Source organism: Chrysemys picta, chromosome 2, assembly GCF_011386835.1.
Source record: "Chrysemys picta bellii isolate R12L10 chromosome 2, ASM1138683v2, whole genome shotgun sequence".
NCBI lineage: Eukaryota > Metazoa > Chordata > Testudines > Emydidae > Chrysemys > Chrysemys picta.
This window is the reverse complement of record NC_088792.1, coordinates 4201226-4217736: the sequence shown is the minus strand read 5'-3', so window position 1 is coordinate 4217736 and position 16511 is coordinate 4201226. Positions and strand designations below refer to the sequence as shown.

Genomic DNA, 16511 nt, shown 5'->3' with positions numbered 1-16511 from the left:
TTTAATCTTGTTTTGTATTTGTACTATTTAGTTATTTTCCTCGAGAAAGGTTGATTCCCATTGGTAACCATCAAAACAAGTTGATTTGCAACTAAACAGCCTTTACACACTAATTTTGATACTTCTTTTTGCTAACCAAGAAGATATACAGTATCTATGCATGTTTATTTAAGCAGTTATATGAATAAATGTAAGTTAAGCTACAGTCTTAATTTTTACATCTTTTATTTATGTTAGAAAATGGTGAATTGAGCAGTTCTACTTTACTAGGGTTTTTTTTTAATTTGTGACACACTATTTGGATGTAAACTGAAATTCAATTAAAAATACAGAGTTTTTTGTTTATTTTTTAATTAAATAAAATACCTTAAATGTGCTGGATATATATGAAAAGTTTATCAAAACATATTTTACATTTAAAACTAACTGATTTAGTTAATAAAGGGAAATATTATCTGTAGTTAGTGAACTGAAATGATTGTTTCTGGTGACCATGTGTTTCAAGATGTTAAAGAACTAGTAGATCTCATTCTCTCACACCTACTTTTTATTCATAGACTGTAAGAGGAAAACAAGTTTTCATGCTTTTTTTTTAAACTCCCAATTAGTTTCTTAACTTTCAATTAAGTAGTCATTGAAATAAACTAGCTGAATAAACTGAAACGAGGAATATATTCTTTCTATACATGCAGATGATGCTACTGCTGTCAAAAGCTGGTTTAGCACTTCAACAAACTCTAGTTCCAGGTGCTTAGCCAGTGACTTCCACTAGTGCAGTGGTTTGACTTTTTTAAAAACTTGACAAACATGTGCTGCTTAATTTTTTTTTTTTTAATTAACTGAAATATTTAATTATAGTACGTTTAAGCCTTACTATAGGTTGTCAAAATTTCAAATTTAATTTTAAATAGTTTTATTTTTACAAAATGAACATTTAATTTAAATTAAAAAACCTGATTTTTTTTATCCACCTTGGCTGTGATACTCAATATTAGATAAAAGCCAATTTTAGTGATATATCAGGTTATGAGTGAATGCTGGAAAGCTTTACTTGGTTTGACTGAATTTATCAGACAAACCTTTCCAACCTCAACACTAGTAGCTGGTTAAGAGCCTCCAAGAAAGAGGTATTCAAGATAAAGCTTGTGCCACACCTACAGAAGTGGAGACAATTTAAAGATGCAGTTGAGACAACTGAATTTCCCCCGGGGAAGTTTTAACTAGTCATTCCAAGTACAGTGGTTTGCCATTAAAAATCCAACATCTACCATTTAGTACCTAATAGAATTATTTCCTGTTCTAATTCTATATACTGAAGTATCTCAGATATCATTGGGTGTTAACAGTAGGTAGGTATGGACTTTGATGGTGACCTCTTATACTAATTTTGTATGTTTCATGGTTTGTTTGGTATCTGTATCACTATGTGGGTGAAGACAGGAAGAAACACTGCATTAGCCAAACACCTCCAGGTCTGAGAAACAGCAGAGGCTTGAAAAAAATGGGTAACATTTTACAATATGAAGGTACTTAGCAATTAAATTAGCCATTGACACATGTATACTCCTACATTACAGCCTATGCCCTTCTCAACACAAATAGGAGTCAATGGTTACAGAATTCTATTTATTCTTAATTATTTGCTAGTATATGCAAAGCACACAGGGTCTCATGGAACAGATATGCTCACCCCCTTAATCATCCCTTGGCTATGTGAGCCAGTGCACCACAATGAAGCAGTTTGGCTATACAGCACCTTCAGTTATTCAAGAACAGCGAGTGTGGCATTTGAGCCTAGGGTAGTGACAAGCTCAAGGTTTGTTAATTACTTCATCCAAACATGCTGTCAAGCTAAGTCAGACTCACCTCTTCCCTGCAAAAGAATCGTGTACAACTGGGTCACTCAAACTCTGCATCAGCAGAACAAACAGACGACACAACACGAGACCAGACAGGCTGGGGTAAAGGAGGAAAAAACTGATAGGAGAAACAGGAAAAGGGAAGAGGTCCACACTGCCAGACATTACATTCTTTCGGCCACATTTAGATTCTGCTACCTAAAACTGAGCAGAGGCAGGTGCCAGAAGCAATAAAGAAGCCTCAAGTCTGAGAATCTGAGCAAAACAAGGAAAACTGAAGATCTTAGGTGGAAGAGGGAAGGATTTCATGTCGTTAAAATGCTTTCAGCGCATATTCATTCTGCAGAGACTTCCATGGGAGGGTCTCACACACAATGCCTAGCATTAGGACTTACAGATTCTGCCAGACTAGACTCACCATTTCAGCCCCAATCAGCTGAAGCAGCTGGACCTGCCTGTCCAGCTTTGCTGCTAAACTCCAGCGGGAACCTATGCAGTCTCCACACACCATATTAGGGCTACGTTTATCCAGCTGAAGTTTCAGTATGTATGCACCAATGATTCTGCTTCAAAATTTTGTGGATGTCAAATATGTAATATATCTTTAATGAGAGGTGATTCCATACCTTAAAAGCAGATGTTCCCTTTGTGTGTTCTTAATCTCCACAAACAGCTTATCTGTAAAATAAATGAGTACACAATTAAAAAGGAAGCTAGGGTTATAATCAACTACTTGGATGTCACAGAGACTTTGATCTTTCTCAGGGCTGGCCGGCCCAAATTTTAGTCCATGGCTTTGTACAAACTAATCCACTGGAAATTTTACTAAATTTTAATTTGCTGTTTTCCCATTTCTGTGGCCTGGGATCCTCTCGCTTGCTTTATCCCTCAATGACAACACAAAATAAAGCAGACATTAGGTTACTAACCCAGCCCTGAAACCTAACTGTAACAGTCTAGGAAGCAAGTTCTACAGTAGCCTCTAATAAAAGGCTAGATAGCACTGTTCAAGTCATTCATAAAAAAGCCAGAAGGAACCATTGAGATCATCTCGTCCAGGGGTTCTCAAACTGGGGGTCAGGACCCCTCAGGGGGTCGCGAGCTGTCAACCTCCACCCCAAACCTTGCTTTGCCTCCAGCATTTATAATGGTGTTAAATATATTAAAAAGTGTTTTTAATTTATAAGCGGGGGTCGCACTTAGAGACTTGCTATGTGAAAGGGGTCACCAGTAAAAAAGTGAGAGCCACCGATCTAGTCTGACCTCCTGCATAACACACACCACAGGATTTCACTGAATTAATTCCTGTTTGAACTAGAGCATCTTTGTTAGAAAAACATGCAACGTTGATTTAAAATTGTGTAGTGATGGAGAATCCACCACCATCCTTGGTAAAATTATTCCAGTGGTTAATTATCCTCACTGTTAAAAATGTGCAACTCATTTCTAGTCTGAATTTTCTGGCTTCAACTTCCAGCCGCTGGATCTTGGTATGGCTTTGTCTGGTAGACTGAAGAGTCCTCTATTATCAAATCCCTGTTCCCCATGTAAGTACTTACCGACTGATCAAATCAGCCCTTAAATTTCTCTTTGTTAACCTAAATAGATCGACCTCCCTGAGTATCACTATAAAGCAGGTTTTCCAATTCTTTAATCATTCTCATGGCTTCCCTCTGAACCCTTGCCAATTTATCAACATCCTTCTGGGAAGAATATTTCAGTAGCATCTGCACCAGTGTTATTACAGAGGCCATATAACCTTCTTACACCTACTCAATATTCCGTTTATACATCCAACAATCACATTAACCCTTTTCCCTGCAACATTGCACCGTCATCTTATGTTCAGCTGATTATCCACCATAACCCCCAAGTATTTTCAGAGTCACTGCTTCGCAAGGTAGAGTCCCTCTCAGCCAGTACGGATTTCCTGCATTCTTAGTTCCTAGATTTAGGACTTTGGCTGCACTGAAACATTGTCTGCTTGTGCCCAAATGATCCAGATAACTCTGTGCCAGAGACCTGTCTTCTTCATTAACCACTTCCCCCATCTTTGTGTCATCTACAAACTTGGTCACTAATCATTATGTTTTCTACCAGGTCACTGATTAAAATGATTAACAGCAGAGTGCCAAGAATCAATTTCTGCAGGACCCCTCCAGAAACAGTCACTCAATGACAATTCCCTGTTTACAGTTACATTTTGAGACTTGTCAGTTAGCCAGTTTTTAATCTATTTAACGTGTGCCATGTTAATAATGTATCATTCTAGTTTCTTAATCAAAATGTCATACAGAACCAAGTCAAATGCCTTACAGAAGTCTATTACCTCAACACTATTACCTTTATCAACCAAGCTAGATCTCTGAAGAGATTACATTAGACAAAATCTATTTCCATAAACCCATATTGATTGGAATTAATATTACCCTCCTTTAATTCTTGACCAAGTCCTGTATCAGCTGTTTTATTATTTTGCCAATCCATATGCACAAAATATAAATTAAATTGAAAGTGAACAAATTAAAGACAAAATAGCTGCAAGAGACATCACTGAAGGTAAATTGATACTGGACTCTTGTGTCTTCTGGGTCATGCTTCATGACATTAGAACACAGCATCAGAGTCAAATAACCAATGTTGCTAACATGGCACTCCTGGGGCTTATGACCTATACCAGCCATTCACCAACAACGGTTGCCTTGTGACTATGTGCAGAATAAAACTGATCCAGAGCAATGAAGGATCAGAACATAAGCTAGCAGAAATCAAGTCAGTACAAAGGCACACAAGCAGCATCACTGGCACAACCATAAGAGAACTGAGTGGTGACGTACTCAGGGAGAAGCATCACCCTCATGGCTTGTGCACACTACTAGCCAGTACATGCAGAATATTAACATTCATTCTTCAGAAGGAAGGAGTCCTGCAAGACAGGCACCTGGAACTTGAGGAAAGAACAGAGGACTCACAGCAATGCAGTAGCGGACAGGAACCCTCATACATAAAACACACTCACAAAATAGTGTCACAATTTTATCATGATTCTCAGAAAAAATTCTTTTAAAATCGTAGATCCTGGAATAGTGCAAGTAAGTTAGAGTCTCCACTTTCATTTGAAAAAACAGTATATTTCTAGCCCTCATGATTGCAGAGAAGAGCTTGAATATGTGATCCAAATGTACTTTAAGATTCAAAAGTCAGCATGTACATAAAAAAACCAAAATTATGTTTTAAAGTTCCATGATTTTGGGGAACCTGATTATTTTTGAGTACTTGGGGCTGGCAATATTACAGTTATGAACTGATAAATTAGATTGACTAAATCACTGGATTATATCTTGGCCCCATTAAAGTCAATAGGAGCTTTGCCACTGACTTCAGTGGAACCAGAATTTCACCCATTTTCTTTGAAAAAGATACATTTGCAGTAATTTCTTGCTGTGAAAATTGCACTGAATGATAGTCTTCAATATACTTCAAATCATCCATCATATTGTGTTCCTTTGCTCTCAGCTGCCCCAAAAGCCCAAATTCTTCCACTGGGGGGAAAAAAGCATTAAAGATATTTTGTTCTAGGCCAGAGGCTCCCAAACTGTGGCTGATAACTAGGGGTCCAGAGACAGCTGTCTGGCCAAATGGTGCTGGCTCTCCTTGTTTGCAGCTTAAGCAAACATAAATAGATGTAAAGAAAGAAGATATAGAACAAAAGTAAACAGAGTGTGATCAACACCTAGAAAAGAATGCCTCCCTTAACACATTAAAGAGAGCTAAAAACACTACCTAAGAATGGCCATACTAGATCAGACCAAAGGTCCATCTGGCCCAGTATCCTGTCTTCCATCAGTGGCCAATGCCAGGTGCCCCAGAGAGAATGAACAGAATTCATCAAGTGATCCATCCCCTGTCCCATATTCCCAGCTTCTGGCAAACAGAGACTAGGGACACCATCCCTGCCCATGCCGGCTAATAGCCATTTATGGACCTATCCTCCATGAATTTTTCTAGTTCTTTTTTGAACCCTGTTATAGTCTTGGCCTTCACAACATCCTCTGGCAAGGCGTTCCACAGGCTGACTATGCGATGTATGAAAAAAAAACTTCCTTTTGTTTGTTTTAAACCTGCTGCCTATTAATTTCATTTGTTGGACCCTAGTTCTTGTGTTATGTGAAGGAGTAAACACCACTTGCTTATTTACTTTCTCCATACCACTCATGATTTTATAGACCTCTATCATATCCCCCCAGTCGTCTCTTTTCCAAGCTGAAAAGTCCCAGTCTTATTAATCTCTCCTCATACAGAAGCCATTCCATACCCCTAATCATTTTTGTTGCCCTTTTCTCAACCTTTTCCAAGTCCAGTACATCTTTTTTGAGATGGGGCGATCACCTATGCACTCAGTATCCTAGATGCGGGTGTACCATGGATTTATATAGAGACAATATGATATTTTCTGTTCAAGTCCTTTCCCAGCATTATTTTTCTATGTAAACAATTCCTCAAGTTGCCACAGATATGTAGGACCATTAATGAGAAGGGAAGTGTCCATGTGAAAATCTACACCATGAAAATTTTGGGGATGTTTTAGGCAGTTTGATCACTACTCTGCATTATTTCATATCTCTGCACAGCATTTTTTCCACATGCTCACATACAGGGCTCAAAGTCCTGTAAGTCCATGTTGTCACAACGGGTTGTGCAACCAGGTATGTGTGACACTTCGGGTCTCTTATAGAATTGCATTTTTGGCATAACTGAGGAACAGCCGCACTCTGTCTCCAGTCACAGAGGGCAGGATGGGATCATATGATCAATTGATGAAATGCCAGTGAGAGCTAAAGGGCACTGAAATATTTGTGGCATGGTTTCTCTCAGTCACTAATTGGTAAAGCTATTACCCAAAGGATTCTAAGACCTTTCACATGGCAGAACTCTTATTTTTATGTTAGTAAACCCTCAATTGAGACAACTAAACATGAACAATTGTTTATTTCTGTTCAGACAAGGAGGTAGGAATAAAAAGGCATCACAAATTATGTCATTCCACCCCAAAGCTGAAGGACACTTTCAGTAATTCCAACTTCACAGAGAGTAGAATTTGTTGTGGTGTTTTAGATAGCTGTTTCGCTTTTATCAGACTTGCCCATGCCTAAGGGAAACCAATTTAGGAAAATATACTGAATGATCTTTCAAACGCTACAATTATTTCACATCAAAGTTAAGATATTAACTGAACCAATAAATTTTAACTTGTGGTTCTCACAGCACCCCTGCACATAGTGGGCCAGATCTTCAGCACAGCTTTACTGACTTCAATGAAGCTGCACCATTTTACAACAATTGAGGACACAGCCTAGTATCACTATTTATCTATAGGGACTGTGAAGGAGTGTACTAGCCCTTTAAGAGTCAGACAGGAGCTCACAGCCTGGGATAATCAAGGAGATTGCCTGTTCCACCTGGTACTTCCTTATTTAAGCAGAAAGAGGAAGTTGAGCAGGGGAGAGATAGTAGAGACATCTAGCTGACAAATGGGGGTGGATCTCTCTCCAGCCGATTAGTCTGATGAGGCACAAAAACTTTAATTTTTTAAGTCTGGGAAACACAACCCTTTTTAGCCTGAAGTATATAAATCCATGGTAACCCCAAATGTTGAATACAGCATGCAGTTTTGGTATCCTCATCTCAAAAAATATAAATTAGAATTGGAAAAGATGCAGAGAAGAGCAACGAAAATGACTCGGGTATGGAACAGTTTCATATGAGGACTTTTCAGCTTAGACAAGACATGACTAAGTGTGTTGGGGGGAGGGGAAGATATGTCAAAGGTCTATAAAATGATGAATGGGATGGAGAAAGTGAATAGGGAAGAGTTATTTACCCCTTCACATAACACAAGAACTAGGGGTTACCCAATTAAATTAATCGGCAGCAGGTTTAAAATTTACTTCCTTGTGTATGTCTTCACACAACACACAGTCAACCTGGGGAACTCTTTGCCAGGGGATGTCGTGAAGGCCAAAAGTGTAACAAGTTCAAAAAAGAACTAGATAAATTCATGGACAATAGGTCCATCAGTGGATAGGTCAAGATGGTCAGGGATGCAATCCCACGCTCTGGGTTTTCCTAACCCAGAAGCTGGATGACAGGGAATGGACCACTCAAAATTTCCCTGTTCTATTCATTCCCCCTGAAACATCTGGCACTGGTCACTATCAGAGACAGGATACTGGGAGAGATGGCCCTTTGGTCTAACACAGTATGGCCATTCTTATGTTAAGAAAGGAGGACTGAATTAACACTCCAGCTTGGAGGAGAACTGTGAGCTGGAGCAGATAGAAGACTCCAAGGGAATAAAAAGACAACTCCTCCAGCCAGGTAGGGGTGAAATTTGGACTCTGAAGCCTTTATTTTTATTCAAACAGTATAGGATAATAAACCAGCATAATACTGACGACAGACAGACTCTGGAGTTCTTATGGAATCTGGGAAGGGAAACTGAGGATGACCTCAGCAGAGCCACACTAGCCCAGAAGAGGTTGCTCCAGGGCAGGCACACCCATTTACAGCAGCCGAAACTTGCTAGGTGTTTTCCAGTCGAACAGTAAGATCTTATGACACACTTTTGACCTTGCCTTCCCTAGTATAAAGACATAGCAACGTGTACATATAAGAAGAATTTTAAAACACTACAGTAGACACTCATTAGTAGCAACACATCGGTGCCCTTTTGCTATGTTGCTCCGAAGCAGCTGTTGCTGTTTTGGGGAGTGTCAATTCACAGTAGGGAAAGTGTTCCCAGGGGACATGTTGCTCGTAAGCAGAGGTTGGTCTTACAAGGTGTTGCTGCAAACAAGTGTCTACAGCAGGGGTCAGCAACCTTTCAGAAGTGATGTGCCAAGTCTTCATTTATTCACTCTAATTTAAGGTTTCGCATGCCAGTAATACATGTTAATGTTTTTAGAAGGTCTCTTTCTATAAGTCTATAATATAGAACTAAACTATTGTTGTATGTAAAGTAAACCAAGTTTTTCAAATGTTTAAGAAGCTTCATTTAAAATTAAATTAAAATGCAGAGCCCCCTGGACCTGTGGCCAGGACCCGGGCAGTGTGAGTGCCACTGAAAATCAGCTCACGTGCCGACTTCAGCACACATGCCACAAGTTGGCTACCCCTGGTCTACAGTATAACAAATAAAAAGATACTACGCTGCACACACGATTCTCCCTTTGGGGAGAGTAAGAGAAAAACGAACCAAACAACGCACTAGTTGTGTCATTTAATTTTAAAGCACTACCAGAAGGCTCTCCGATACTGTGGTGATGAGGATAGGATAGTGGATCCCTATCTGCGGGAATTTACAATCTTAGTCTTGCTAGATGGAGGGGGTTACCTTAATGGAAATGTGCTACATCTGTGGTAACATTAATTAGTGGCATAATTCAAACAATGTTAAAATAAAATGCTAAAAACTGCATTAACGTAAAACAGACCAAATGAGAATGAACGCCATCTCAGCTAATGCAAAGCTATAATAATACTGTACATGGTGACGCATACAGGGTAGATTTGGTAAACCAAGATGTATTTATTCTCAATGTATTACAGTCACAAAACTACATCCATATTTCAAACAATTGTGTGTTAACAATTTATCTCTATATTAAAGCATGTTGCAAGATATTTTTCAGACCCTTAGTATTCAGGATGGCAATTGCTTCCCTCAGTTCTCATACCAGGGTTAGTTCTTTCTTGGCAGCAGCTGTCTTCACAGTCTATTTAGGAAAAAACCGATGGTGTGCCCAGGTGGTAGTGCTGCTGTTGTCCATGCCACCTACTAATGAAATATCCCACCACCTCTTGCTGAGAGTGGCTATTCAGAAAAACAGGTGAGGCAGGGTCACAATAAGGATTCCCTACACCCTATCCCATGAAAGATCATAATTAGTCATTTAAATTAGATGGCACCTATCCCCATGAGTTTAGTGTCTTTTAATGTTTGTACACCACCTAGTCCAATGGGTAGGGCCTTACCAAATTTACGGTTCATTTTGGTCAATTTCACAGTCATAGGATTTTAAAAATCATAAATTTCATTATATCAGCTATTTAAATCTGAAATTTCACGGTGCTATAATTGTAGGGGTCCTGACCCAAAAAGTTGTTGGGAGGGAGGTCACAAGGTTAGTCTAGGGAGGGTTGTGGTACTGCTACCCATACTTCCGCGCAGCTGGTGGTGGTGGCAGCATTGCCTTGAGAGCTGGGCAGCTGGAGCACAGTGGCTGCTGGCATGGTATGGTATTGCCACCCTTCCTTCTGCACTGCTGCCTGAAGAACTGGACCCTCAGTCAGCAGCCGCAGCTCTCCGGCCACCCAGCTCTGAAGGCAGCAGTGTAGAAGTCAGAATATGATATGATATGGTATTGCCACTCTTACTTCTGTGCTGCTGCTGGCAGGGCGTTGCCTTCAGAGCTGGGCGCCCGGCCAACAGCCGCCACTCTCCGGCCGCCCAGCTCTGAAGGCAGCACAGAAGTAAGTGACCCCCCTTAAAATAGCCTTATGACCCCCATGCAACTCCCTTTTGCGTCAGGACCCCCAATTTGAGAAACATTAGTCTCCACCCATGAAATCTGTAAAAGCACACAAGACCAGATTTCACCGGGGGGGGGGGGGGGGAGTGGGGGAGAAACCACCAGATTTCATAGTCCATGACTCGTTTTTCATGGCCATGAATTTGGTAGGTGTTAGTCCAGACTTTTGTAAACCCTGACTCATCAAGCCATACAGAATGGTCATGAAACCCACTGCCTACACCTTAATGCTACCCACCACATTTCTTCACCAGAGGAGAAAGGCCTTCACCAAAAGTAGTAGTAGCTACATGTAGTCTGCAACAGCAACTTGGGAGACAGGAGAAACTGCTTCCACTTCAATAGCCACTGTTCCTTACCAGGGTTCCTTGCCCATTCTTGAACTCAACAAGTTCTTAAATCAAGTGTTTATGCCAGAAATAGGATGATGACGTTTTCTGCACAGGGACTACCTCCAAGTGTATGATGCATTCTTGTGCAAATTCAATTTACTGTTCCCACTCCTGCATGAGAAGACCTGGATGAAGCTGACAGTACATTATAGGATCTTAAATCTAGAAGACGTCACCTTCCTAAGTGTTTCGCTATAGCTTTTCCTTCCTCTCCATTGGAAGAAGTAACTCAGTCAAGTTTAGACTTGAAGTTTACATCTGTTGTAGAGTGGGATGTAGGCGGTCAGATTTATTGGTCAGAGGAAATGATGATCAGGCCTAGTGGTCAGAGCAAGAGTCAGGTAATGGAGCCAGAGATCAGAGCTGACGACTGAGTCAGGAGTCAAGCCAAGGATCAGAGTCAGTAGCCAGGAATGTAACAAGACAGGAGGGCAAGAACAGGACAGGAAGGCAGGAATCAGGAACAATGCAGGGCTCAGGAGTCAGGAGAGAAGGCAGGGTCCAATATAGCAGCCAGACCAGTTGCTTAGACAATATCCCATGCGCCCCCAGCTTAAATAGTGAGTCTGAGCCAATCAGAGAGGCCAGACATCTCCTCCAATCAGAAGCTTTGAGGGAGGTGTCTATGGTGAGCTACTGGCCACCAGCCCATACTCCTTGCTGGTACCAGTGAGCTGATAGGAGGTGGCAGAGGTCTGAGGACTGCCTGGGGATCTGCGGACCTGCGTTTGAGATTCACAATCCCTCACAAAATGTTACTGAAATATAAAGATTTTTCAAAAGCTAAAAAAAGTCTTGCATTTAAATTCCAAACCTGAGCAACCTTCTAGGGAAGCATTCAGGGACAAAAGTCAGCCTCACCTGGCAATTATTGTAAAGAATGCCTTGTGCTTCTCTTTTGCCGTGTAAAACATTTTTTGCTCAGAAATCAAAATCTTATGGGGTACAGTGGGACTTCCAGTAGAGTGGAATCTGTACTAGTAGCGGTTATCACTGAAGTCACACTATTCCAACTCAATCCAGAAATCAGACCATGGAATTAAGAACCTCAAGGGGACCGATTTTCAGTGTGTGGAAAAATTAGACAATATTCTTTGGCAATGTCCACGCTTCCTGCTTATAGAAGATAATGGCCTTTTTGTTGAGGTAGTCTAACCAAGCTGTTAGACACACACCAATGGATGTAGAAAGGTTAAACTTAGTTCATAAAACCAGGTAACATCAAATAACAAGCACTTTTCCTCTTCCACTATTTCCCACCATTGTTACCATAGGTGCAATGTAGGGAAAGGCACCAATAGCCAAGGGCATTTTAACCAGCAGGGCTCAAGAGTGCCACCTTCTCAAGATAATCAGGTACACCAGAGAGATGTTTGTAGCAACCAAGTTTCAATAAGAAAGGATCTGAATAGAAAAACTATCCCTCGAATGTGCTGGTAAAGAAGCAGCATCCCAAACCAATGCCCTTTTGCAACCATGGATTGCAGAGAATTTGATCCCCATCTAGGGAAAATGAAGTCCAAAAAATTGCAAGGAGGCTCATGACTACATAAATCAAGTTTTTATGTAATGGAGGAAGAAAAGTTCTCCCAAGAAAAGCTTCCTGGATTCTGAAGAAGATTCCTGCTCAAAATGGAAGTTAGTTCTGGATGTAGGCATTTGGTACCAGTATCTGAGGAGTTTACCACTAATATTAGCTGAATGTGCCAAGTAACAGCAACACTTGGTTCAGTGGTTACCTGAAAGAAGATCAAGGAGGCCTTTGGAAGGAGATAAGGTTAGTTATCCTGAGAAATTAAAGTAATTTTTTTTGGAAGAAGGAAAACGGATGCCATCTTCGACTAACAGTGACAAAGTAGAAACACAAGGTAGGTGAGGTAATATCTTTTACTGGACCAACTTCTGTTGGTGAGAAAGAGAGGCTTTTGAGCCACACAGAGCTCTTCTTCAGAACAGAAGTTGGTCCAATAAAAGATATTACCTCACCCACCTTGTCGTTCCCAGGATATGAGAGAGACATGGCTACAACTACACTAGATATAATAGCGAGACAGTAGGTCCAACATAACTAACCAACACTGAATGGACACCAATATAGAATACAGAAGAAATGCAGAGATTTCAGAAGTAGTGCTAACAGAAAGCCTTCTTACCCCTGTAAACAAATAATATAGAGGCATATCAGCCAGCCTGTTGGTGTCCCAGATATCATACTACCTACTGGACACCAAGAACTCAGATGAACACAAAATTATTTTACTGACCAGACTGCCCTCCCTGTGGCTAGCCAACAGCAAAAATACCAGAGGAAGAAATTCAGTGGATACAGAGACAAACACCTACAAGATCTTTATCAAGCATTCTTAAAACTACAATACCCACCTGCTGAAGTGAAAAAACAGATTGACAGAGCCAGAAGAGTACCCAGAAGTCACCTACTACAGGACAGGCCCAACAAAAAAAATAACAGAACGCCACTATCCGTCACCATCAGCCCACAACTAAAACCTCTCCAGCGCATCATCAAAGATCTACAACCTATCCTGAAAGATGATCCCTCACTCTCACAGATCTTGGGAGACAGACCAGTCCTCGCTTACAGACAACCCCCCAAACTAAAGCAAATACTCACCAGCAACCACACACCACACAAAAACACTAACCCAGGAACCTATCCTTACCACAAAGCCTGATGTCAACTCTGTCCACATATCTATTCAAGTGACACCATCGTAAGACCTAATCACCTCAGCCACGCCATCAGGGGCTCGTTCACCTGCACATCTACCAATGTGATATATGCCATCAGGTGCCAGCAATGCCCCTCTGCCATGTACAGTGGCCAAACCGCACAGTCTCTACGCAAAAGAATAAATGGACACAAACCTAACATCAGGAATCATAACATTCAAAAACCAGTAGGAGAACACTTCAACCTCTCTGGTCACTCAGTAACAGACTTAAAGGTGGCAATTTTGCAACAGGAAAGCTTCAAAAACAAACTCCTACGAGAAACTGCTGAACTAGAATTAATTTGCAAACTAGATACCATTAACTTTGGCTTGAATAGAGACTGGGAGTGGCTGGGTCATTACACAAATTGAATCTATTTCCCCACCTTAAGTATACTCACACCTTCTTGTCAACTGTCTGGAATGGGCCATCTTGATTATCACTACAAAAGTTTTTTTCTCCTGCTGATAATAGCTCATCTTAATTAATTAGCCTCTTAAGGGTTGGTATGGCAACTTCCACCTTTTCATGTTCTCTGTATGTATATACACCTCTACCTCAATATAACGCGACCCAATATAACATGAATTCGGATATAATGCGGTAAAGCAGTGCTCCGGGGGGACGGGGCTGCGCACTCCAGTAGATCAAAGCAAGTTCGATATAACACGGTTTCACCTATAATACGGTAAGATTTTTTGGCTCCTGAGGACAGCGTTCTATTGAAGTAGAGGTGTATATCTTCTTAGTATATGTTCCATTCTATGCATCTGCTGAAGTGGGCTGTAGCCCACAAAAGCTTATGCTCAAATAAATTTGTTAGTCTCTAAGGTGCCACAAGGACTCCTGTTCTTTTTTCAGTGGATACAGGTCTGATTAAGAAATTAACACCCAATTACATAGCCCAGGTTACTGTAATCTCAATTGCATTTGATCTGATTGTTTCACAATACAGCACACACTGCACAGTCTGAGCCAAATCCAGGAGTTTAATTTTTAATAGCCAGCTGCTTCAGTTTATTCATTTATAGCTAAATTGAACAAATGACCGTTTTGGTTACCATTAAGTAATCATTAGTAACTGGACCCAAACTAAAAAGCTCTCACCATTCAGTCCTCTTATGAATATCAAGAAGCTTTTCTTCACTATAGTCACTAGACAGGGATCAAGGAATATTTAGAAATATTAAAAGAGATTCCACACCAAAGAGAAAATTAAATCTTGCTACATAAATAGTGTCAAAATATATATCCCAGTTTCCTGGGAACTGTACTACTTTCTCGGGGATCCATTTTTGACCCACTATACTCCCTCTATACCCTATCTCTGAATGATCCTATCCACAAACAAGGCATTAACTATCATATTTATGTCCAGTTCTGGGCGCCGCATTTTAAAAAAGATGTGGAGAAATTGGAAAGGGTCCAAAGAAGAGCAACAAGAATGATTAAAGGTCTTGAGAACATGACCTATGAAGGAAGGCTGAAAGAATTGGGTTTGTTTAGTTTGGAAAAGAGAAGACTGAGAGGGGACATGATAGCAGTTTACAGGTATCTAAAAGGGTGTCATAAGGAGGAGGGAGAGAACTTGTTCACCTTAGCCTCTAAGGATAGAACCAGAAACAATGGGTTTAAACTGCAGCAAGGGAGGTCTAGGTTGGACATTAGGAAAAAGTTCCTAACTGTCAGGGTGGTTAAACACTGGAACAAATTGCCTAGGGAGGTTGTGGAATCTCCGTCTCTGGAGATATTTAAGAGTAGGTTAGATAAATGTCTATCAGGGATGGTCTAGACAGTATTTGGTCCTGCCATGCGGGCAGGGGACTGGACTCGATGACCTCTCGAGGTCCCTTCCAATCCTAGAATCTATGAATCTATGTCACCAATGCACAAATCGGTATCTTGGTGGAATGATGATAATCAATGGGATACAGTAATATCTACAAAATATATAGGAATGACAGGATAGGTCACGCTGGGGGAGGGAGGAGGGGAGTGGCACTAAAGAAAGCAAAGCATAGAGTCAAATATAGTACAAATCTTAAATGAACCAAACTGCACCACAGACAATCTATGGATAGAAATTCCATGCTTGAATAATAAGAATATAGCAATAGGGATATACTACTGACCACCTGACAAGGATGGTGATGGTGACTATGAAATGCTCAGGGAGATTAGTAAGGCTATAAAAATAGAAAACACAATACTAATGGGGGATTTCAACTATCCCCATGTTGACTGGGTACATGTCACCTCAGGATGGGATGCACAGATGAAGTTTCTTGACACCATAAATGACAGCTTCTTGGAGCAGCTAGTCCTGGAACCCACAAGAGGAGAGGCAATTCTTGATTTAGTCCTAAATGGAGCACAGAATCTGGTCCAAGAGGTGAATATAGCTGAACCGGTTGGTAATAGTGACCATAATATAATTCAATTTAACATCCCTGTGGTGGGGAAACACCAAAGAATCCAACCGCAAGTAATATTTAACTTCAGAAAGGGGAACTACACAAAAATGAGATTAAAAAAAGCTAGTTAAACATAAATTAAAAGATACAGTCCCAGAAATGAAATGCCTGCAAGCTGCATGGAAACTTTAAAAAAAAACACAAGAGGCTCAAATTAAATGTATACCCCAAATTTAAAAGCCCTATAAGAGGACCAAAGGAGTGCCACCATGGCTATACAACGAAGTAAAAGAAGTAGTTAGAGGCAAAAAGGCATCCTTTAAAAATCGGAAGTTAAAGCCTACTGAGGAAAATAGAAAGGAGCATAAATTCTGTCAAATCAAGTGTAAAAGTATAATTAGGCAGGCCAAAAAAAAATTTGAAGAGCAACTAGCAAACAACTCCAAAACTAAAACAGCAAAAAAAAAAAAAAAAATTAAGTACATCACTGGACAATCGAGGTGCTAAATCAGCACTCAATGA

General features: G+C 40.5%; 1 protein-coding gene across 25 annotated transcripts in view; it reads right to left on the bottom strand.

Annotated features, from left to right (window-relative positions):
- MAP4 (microtubule associated protein 4) overlaps window positions 1–16511 on the bottom strand; it is a 251893-nt gene that overhangs the window by 198051 nt on the left and 37331 nt on the right. For 24 of the 25 annotated variants that reach the window (XM_005295087.5, XM_005295091.5, XM_008173099.4 and 21 more), the window contains one exon: window positions 2486–2537. The exons of the other annotated variant lie outside the window; for it this stretch is intronic. The gene's annotated coding sequence lies outside the window, so the exon portion shown is untranslated. The remainder of the gene's footprint in view (window positions 1–2485; window positions 2538–16511) is intronic. 25 annotated transcript variants of the gene reach the window in all.